This window comes from Mandrillus leucophaeus, unplaced genomic scaffold (assembly GCF_000951045.1).
Source record: "Mandrillus leucophaeus isolate KB7577 unplaced genomic scaffold, Mleu.le_1.0 Scaffold1234, whole genome shotgun sequence".
NCBI classification, from domain to species: domain Eukaryota; kingdom Metazoa; phylum Chordata; class Mammalia; order Primates; family Cercopithecidae; genus Mandrillus; species Mandrillus leucophaeus.
Window position 1 is genome coordinate 223,880 of NW_012100699.1, and position 8,712 is coordinate 232,591.

An 8,712-nucleotide genomic window follows, 5' to 3' on the forward strand; every position below is an offset into this window, starting at 1 on the left:
TCACCATGTTGGTCAGGCTGGTCTTGAACTCCTGACCTCAGATGATCCACCCGCCTCGGCCTCCCAAAGTGCTGGGATTACAGGCATGAACCACTGCGCCCTGCCTCATTCATTCATTCTCTTACTTCCTCAGTGTGTCCACAAATGTTGGGTGCCATGGGAGAATATAAGAACATAAAGAGTAAAAATATGTAGTTTCTACTCGGAAACTTAAAATTGAGAGAGGCAGGATTTACAGTTAAGTTTAAATAACATCAAAGACAGTAAAAATGCGTATGTCCTAATAATGACATGAGTAAGTGCCAACGTAATAGCCTTGGCAGTAAACGCTGTGAGTTCAGAAGAGTTACAGTGAGCTGGACTAGTCAGGGGAGGCGGGAGGAGGGCCTGGAGCTGGACCTGAGAGAAGAGCAGGCGGTGTGTCTGGAGGATGGTCCGGGAAGGGTGGACCTGGAGCCTCATGCAGGGCGCAGGTGCAGAAGCTGCCCCTGGATGATGCGCTCTCATGGCCAGACCCACCAGCTGTGGGGACCAGCCCTTGCGCCTATGTGCATCAGCCTTCGTGTGTGCTGTTCCCTATGTCTGGAATGTCCTTCCTCTCCCAAACCAGCTGTATTTCTCCTCAGGAACGCCTCTGCCTACACCACTCCCTCCCGCACCCCGCCCGACCCCCGACACCCTTCACCCCAGTCACACTATGGCAATGATTTATTCATGTCTGTCTTCCCTTCCCAGGTCATGAACCTCGTGGAGCAGGGACTGTGTTCTATGCATTTCTTCTTGAACCCCTTTACCATTTTTGTGCCTACGGACTCCCAGAGTGCTAAATCACCCCCGACAGCCAAATTACCCACAATAGCCCCGCCTATGCCTCCGCAGGGACCTTTTCCAGGGACAGAAGGCTGGAAGCACTTGGAAATTTTTCTCTCCCACATCCTCACATGCCACCACCCTCCCACTCCCCCAGGCCACTCCCAGGCCTTAACCAATGGTGCACAAATATGAAGGTGTCAATACCCCAGCCCTCCATGTGTCTTAGCTTGGTTCCACTCATGTGCTTGGGTCCACTTTCCCACTCCCTTTCCACTCCTCCCCACCCTCATTACTTTTTTCTTTAGGACAGGGTCTCACTGTGTCACGCAGGCTAAAGTGCAGTGGCACGATCATAACGCATTGCAGTGTCGACCTCCTGGGCTCGAATGGTCCTCCCGCCTCAGCCTTCTCAGCCTTCTGAGTAGCTGGTACTACAGATGCACTCCACTCACTGGGCTAATTTTTAAATTTCTTGTAGAAATGATGTCTTGCTATGTTGCCCAGGCTGGTCTGGAACTCTTGCACTCAAGCAATCCTCCTGCCTTGGCCTCCCAAAGCGCTGGGATTACAGGTGTGAGCCATCATGCCCGGTCCCATCATTACTTCTATTTATGTATTTATTTATTTATTCAATTTTGGAGACAGAGTCTCCCTCTCGTTGCCCAGACTGGAATGCAGTGGTGTGATCTCAGCTCACTGCAATCTCCGCCTCCTGGGTTCAAGTGATTCTCCTGCCTCAGCCTCCTGAGTAGCTGGGACTATAGGCATGCACCACTACACCCGGCTAATTTTTGTATTTTTAGTAGAGACGGGGGTTTCATCATGTTGGCCAGGCTGGTCACTTCAAAGAAGACAGAAACAGGCCTAGAGAGGTACAGTGACCCATGCAACGTCACACAGGGGACAAATGGCAGAATCAGGATTTGAATTCAGGTCTGTGCTATGCTAACAACACTGATTTTAACCACTACATCATCCCAGCCCTTTTTTTTTTTTTGAAACGGAGTCTTGCTCTTGTCACCCAGGCTGGAGTGTAATGGCACCATCTTGGCTCACTGCAACCTCCATCTCCTGGGTTCAAGCAATTCTCCTGCCTCAGTCTCCCAAGTGGCTGGGATTACAGGCACCCACCACGATGCCCGGCTAATTTTTGTAGTTTTTTAGTAGAGACAGGGTTTCGCCATGTTGGCCAGACTGGTCTTGAACTCCTGACCTCATGATCCACCAGCTTTGGCCTCCCAAAGTGCTGGGATTACGGGTGTGAGCCACCACGCCCGGCCCCTCCCAGCTCTTTATTAATCTGTGTAACCCTGACACAGAATACAGTGCCTGGGCCGTCATGCACACTTAATGTGTGTTTTGTGAAAGGCTAAATTATTTAATGAAGGGCCCAGTTAACAAAGAGTAGATCAGAATGATTGGAGTAAAGTAACCCGGGGAAGAGAGAGACATGTTGGAGAGAAAAGTCGGGGGAAAATTAGGGAAGATCTTGGTGCCAGGTGTGGGAGCTCATATCTGAAAATCTCTCTCCTCTGTTAGAACTGTGCCTGGGCCCGGACAACATAGTGAGATCCTGTCTCTGAACAAACAAAATTAGTTAGCTGAACATGGTAGGGTGCACCTGTAATCCCAGCTATTCCAGAGGCTGAGGTGGAAGATTGCTTGAGCTCAGGAGGTCAAAACCAGCCTGGGAAACACAGCAAGACCCCATCTCTAAAAAAAATAAAAATTAAAAAAGGGCCGGGCACAGTGGCTCACACCTGTAATCCTAGCATTTTGGGAGGCCAAGGCAGGAGGATCACTTGAGCTCAGGAGTTTGATACCAGTGTGGGCAACATAGTGTGACCTCACCTCTGCAAAAAGAAATGTTTAACAATTAGCCAGGTCATGGTAGTGCATGCCTGGAGTCCCGGCTAATTTTTGTAGTTTTTTTAGTAGAGACAGGGTTTCGCCATGTTGGCCAGGAAGATCACCTGACCATGAGAGGTCGAAGCTGGAGTAAGCCATGATTGTACCACTGCACTAGAGCTTGGATGACAGAACGAGACCCTGTCTCAGGAAAAAAAAAAAAAATTGTGCCCAGGGTGGGGAGAAACACATACATCTCTGGGTATACTGTGTCAGGGAGCTATGGCTAGAAAGGAAGAAGGAAGTCTGGACCCCTCAAACTGACCCTCAAGCCAATAAGGTGGAGTTAGTTAGGAGGAAAAAGTTAATTAATTAATTAATTTTTAAATTTTTTGAGACAGGGTCTTGCTCTGTTGCCCAGGCTGGAGTGCAGTGGTACAATTACGGCTCACTGCAACCTTGACCTCCTGGACCCAAGGGATCCTCCTGCCTCAGCATTCTGAGTAGCTGGGACCACAGGCATGTGCCACCACATCCATTTAAGAGAAATTCTTAAAGACGAAAGTGAGGGAAAGGAACTGAGCCCCTGATGTTGCCTAGGGGAAAAGCTGGGGCTCTTTACAGCATGCCGCCGCCTTTAATTCCACAGCACTGTGTGGGTGTCCATGCCTTTACTTCCTTGGAAAGTATGAGCTTCTTGAAGATAGCAATGGTGCCTTGTCTTTCTTTGTATCCCTTTCTTCTCTCCTAGCACCTGGCCTAGAAGGCACTCAATAAAACAAATGATTAGCCCCATTTCACAGATGAGGAACCAACACTGAGAGAGGTAACTTAGCTGTGCAAGTCATATCACAAGTGCCAAAGTCAAGACTGGATGCAGGACTGCCTGGCTGCAAACCAATTCTTCCCAGGCTGACGTGGCAGGTAGGTGAGTGGGAAAGAGAAGGGGGAGGCATGAAGCAACTGGAGATTTTAGTACCTATTAATAGGCAGTGGATCTTGGCACTCAGACAGGTTTTCTTCATTAGCTGGGGAGGAGACTGAGTGGGCCTGGATGGTATGGAGGTATTTGCACAGGGAAACCCATTGTGCTGGCTTCTCCATTCAGATTAGACAATGCTGGTTCCTCTCGACCTGCCTTGGCTAAGCTCACCTAGGAGTAAATGCAGCAGGGACACCGTCACATCTATGTCAACACAGAGTCATGGAATCAAATAACAGAATAGGATCACAGATTTACAGAACAATAGCCCAGAACCTTGGACATGACAGATAGTTATTAAATGCTTGGCCAAGAGAAAAAGAAAGAACCTAGGACTAGTATCATGGTAAAATCTAATTATACAATCTGAGTTACCTTGAGAAAGCACCAGGCACTGCCCTCAGCCTTTGGGCAGCGAATGATGTCTTTGGACTAGACAGAAGAGATGGTTGTCTGCTCTGCTTTGAAGCTCTCTGGCCAGGGAAACTCCAAACCATTCATTTGTTCATCCATTTGCCCACACAATCAACATTTATTGAGCATCTGCTGTGTGGGGTGCTAGGTGATGGTGACAGTCCCAGGAAGCAGTTTCAGTCCTCCCTGCCCTCAAGGGGCTCTGTGTTTAGGAAGGACAAACATACACATTATGGCAATAAAATTTGATGAAAAGTTAAATTAGAGAGGGGCACACCCTGACGTAGGAGCCCAGGAGGGACTCCTAACTTCTCTGCCAATTTCATGTTTCAAAATCATTTGACCTGAGACTCGCTTTGGTATAAACTTAAGCTTTCTTACTGTACATTTTTTTTTCTCCTGCTAATCTTTAATTAAGTGCCCACCAGGTGCCTGGCACTGACTCAAAAAACTTGGTGAATTAAACCAAATGCACCTCCTGTGGGTTTTTCCCCCTAATATCCTCAGAGGCATTAATCAACTCCCTCCGGGAAATCCCCAGTCCCCACCCCATCCCCACCTTTCCTTTTGCAGCGCAATTCAACTCCTGTGATGGGGGCAGGCAGGATAGCATGGTAGTAAGATCAACAGACTATGACTTGGGTTCTTGTCCCTACTTTGCCGTTCGTTCTCTGTGTGACCTTGGGATGGGACTTTAGGGGGATTTCTTTAATAACCTGTAAACTCGCAGGCAATGCTGAGAGCCAAGGTAGCGGCTCTCAGGTCTTGTTCCAAGAACTGCCACCAGAGGGCAGCCTAGAGACTCCTCTCAGGTGTTTTCCTCCAGAGCTCTTTCCCTCACTAATGTCATCCCCTCCCTGGGGCCATCATCAAGGCACACAGGTGTCCCCTTAGCTGCCAAGGCAACCATTCTAAGGTGAGCCAGGCATGTGAGATGAGGCTAGACAGGGTCTGGAGTCCTCAGGAAAATTCAGGCGCAGGCTGCTTGTCCAAGTGGACCTCACGATCATCATTTACACATTCTCTCCGTGATTATTTCATGAGCCGGTGGTCTACAGGAGAGGATACCACAGCCAGTCAAAGGATCAGGGCCATGCCCTCAGGGAGCTGCTTTCCAATGGGGAAGGAGAGAGATACACAGATGCTTACAAGGTATCTGTAGTAGGATGTCACCTAGTGATGAATGGTGTGTTGCAGCTTAGGCATAGCAAGGAAATAGGGATGGTCCAAACATGTGTATATGTTTTTTTTTTTTTTTTTTTTTTTTTTTTTTTGAGACGGAGTTTCGCTCTTGTTGCCCAGGCTAGAGTGCAGTGGTGTGATCTCGGCTCACTGCAACCTTCACCTCCCGGGTTCAAGTGATTCTCCTGCCTCAGCCTCTCAGGTAGCTGGAATTACAGGCATTCACCACCACGCCCGGCTAATTTTTATATTTTTAGCACAGATGGGGTTTCGTCATGTTGGTCAGGCTGGGCTACGAGCGAAACTCCATCCCAAAATACTAATACTGCTACTACTAATAATTCCTGTCTCCTAGGGTCATTGAGAGAATGGAGATCAGTCCTGCACGGGCAGACGTCGGCACCGAGCTGAATGTTACAGACTGCCAAGGAGTCGGTGCTGGTCTCTGCTGAAGATGTTCTAGTCTCAGGGCCCAAGAGAACAGAGTGGGACACGAGATGCCTCTCCAACAGGAGTCTGTGTTTGCTGGTCACCTCTGTGTGCTGGGTGATGCCCAGGTGCCAGGGAGACACCAGGCAGTAGGAGAAGCTCCCTCCTGTGAGGAGCTCTTACCCAGAGGCACTCAGACAGCCCAGAACACAGGAGGGAAGATGGGCCGCCACAGTCCCATTCCCAGGCGCTCTAAGGGCCAGCTCACCCTAGAAGTCACTGCTGGTACAAGTCTTTCCCGCCTCTCCTCTCCTGAGAGCACGTTCAGACTGCACCTCAGCCCTCTCTTTCACCCTCCTGAGGGAGTTGGGACTCTAATTCTGGGTGACCAGTAACAATAAAAACCACTAATAGCCCTAGTGGAAAGAATGACTATTTAATAGGTGCACGTGATGAGCAGACAAGGAGCGCTCTCTTTCCTCGCACTCACTCCGCAGAACAGAGAGGGGAACAGTCTTGTTACTGTGAGAGCTAGACACAGCCTCTGTGGTCTTCCTCCTCGCAAGACAAGAGGGGTGGCCTCAGGCTGTGACTGAAACAGCCATGAAGGCTTCGGACCAACTGCCCTGCAGCTGACTCCCTGCTGCTTTTGGGAAGTGGGGGTGAAGGGAAAAGACTCAGGGGAAGATAGCTTGGTGGGCAGAACCCCACTTGCCGAATTCTTCCTTTTTCAGGATTCATTGCCCGAAGGTGCACCTGGCTCTGGCCCCAGTCCTTACTCCCATGTGCCAGCTGCAGTGCCCTGGGCCCCTCGGAGGCTGGCAGGGCTGCTGGGAGGGTGAGGACAGGCATGGGAAGAGTGGAAAGTGGGGCCTGACCCAGCCAAGCTCCAGGAGGCCATTCCGTAGAGGAGAGAGCCATGGACCAGGAGCCAAGCAGGGAAGAAGGAAGGAAGGAAGGGTAGAGCCGAGCACCGCCCATACCTGGAATAATCTCAGGGAGAGGATGGTGTGGACAAACCCCAGGAAAGGGCTTCTCAGCTAGGGGCAACTCATTATGCTGCAGTGGGGGCACCTAACAGAACCCCCTAGGGTTTTTTTTAAAGTATACAGCACGGTCCTGTCCACCCCGGCATCAGATTAATGCCATGTCCAGGGGAAACCCCAGTATGTCCTCATCACAGCCATGTGAACTCTGCTGTGTGTTCATAAAAATGTGTTACATCCCTGGGGGAAAAAAAGGAGCTAACCCAATAGAGAGAAGAGTGGCTCAGGGGAGACAGTCACCTGTGAGGAATGAGGGCAGGACACACAGGCCCAGGCCGAGATTGCACAGGGTGTCGCATGAGTGGCTGTGTCAGAGCCAAGTGCACGTGCCCACTGCCACCTCCGCCAAGGCCATCAGTGAATCCCTCCAGCACCTACCAGGGCTTTGTACATAGGAGCTGTGCTGGAGTGGGGGGCACAGGGCAGGAAGCCAGACAGGAGGGCACCATGTCCCTGAGTAAGGTAGAAAGGGGAATCACAGCCTGGACACATTCATCTATTCCTTTATTTCTAAATATCACCAAGTGCCTGCCACAGCTATGTGCTGGAAACTCAGTGAACACACCTGTGCTTTGCCTACTGGCATGGAGCCCATGGTCCGGGGGTGATGGCTTCTGTTGCATTTCAAAGCCATTGGGGCGCTGCATAGATGGCTGGCTGCAGAGTCTATTTGAAAGGAAGGCAAGAAGTCAGGGCCATGGACTGTGGATTCCACCCTTGATCGTCTACTACAGGAAAGAAGCCACAGAAGTGAAGGGGCATTCCCAAGAGGAAGGCAGAAAAGTAGAGACTAAAACTGAGTCAAGAAGTGTAGCCAGTCCCATGGGAGCATCTGGACTAAGGAGGGTCTGTCCCCACAGAGATGTTCAGAACGCCCGACTGAGGATGTGCCCTCTCCTTCCATGTTCTCGGTCACCAGAGGATCCAGATGAAGAGTGTGGATGACTCAGTCCACCCCTCCCCGCACAGGAAAAACAACTCAGAGGACATCCCCTACTGGGAGTGGGCCAGGAGCGTCGGCTTCCGCCCAGGGAGAGGAGGGTGGTGTTGTGGCTGCAGAGGTGAGTCCACAGGGAAGCGTGGGTGTCATGGAGAAAGAGAGAGGAGGAGAGGAAATGGCCTCTCGCTGGAGCCAAGCAGAGAGGAACAAAGGAGGGGAGGAGCCCACAGGCCCTGGAGCCCCAGAGCAGCTCCGGGTGACCCCCTTCCTTGTCTCCCCAGCACGAAATAAGCTGCTCTTCCAGGCTTTTTCTCTTCCTTGTTCTCACTCCATTTTCCTTCTTGCAAGCCTAAGCCCTGGTCTACCAAGGGCCCCTATGGGAAACACTTGTTCTAGAACTTCTGTCCTGACTCTCAGGCCCCAGAGGAGGAAAGCTGTGAAGGAGGGACCTCTTGAGCCGGTAACCCTCACTTAGGAATTCTTAACTTTTTTTTTTTTTTTTTTTCTGAGACAGAGTCTCACTCTGTCACCCAGGCTGGAGCGCGGTGGCATGAAATCAGCTCACTGCAGCCTCTGCCTCCCCGGTTCAAGCGATTCTCGTGCCTCAGCCTCCCGAGTAGCTGGGATTACAGGTGCTCGCCACCACACCTGACTAATTCTTGTATTTTTAGTAGAGATGGTTTTGCCATGTTGGCCAGGCTGGTCTCAAACTCCTGAGCTCAAGTGATCCACCTGCCTCGGCCTCCCAGAGCGCTGGGATTACAGGCATGAGTCACCACAGCTGGCCAGCTTTGAGAGTGGAAATCTTCTCTCTAGAAAGATTCATTTACATAAGGAATTTTGCACACATCCTTACAGGGTTTAGGGAACCTCTGAAGCCTGTCCATGAACCTCTGCCACCCGTTTATAGCATGGTGTCAGCTGCAGAGTAACAGGATCTATGTGGGCCTGGAAGTCCAACAGGCCTGGGTTTGAATCTTTTTCGAACATTTTTGCTTGTTAGCAGCTGGTTTGGACAAATAATTTGAACTTAGTTTTCTCATCTGTGAAACAGGGGG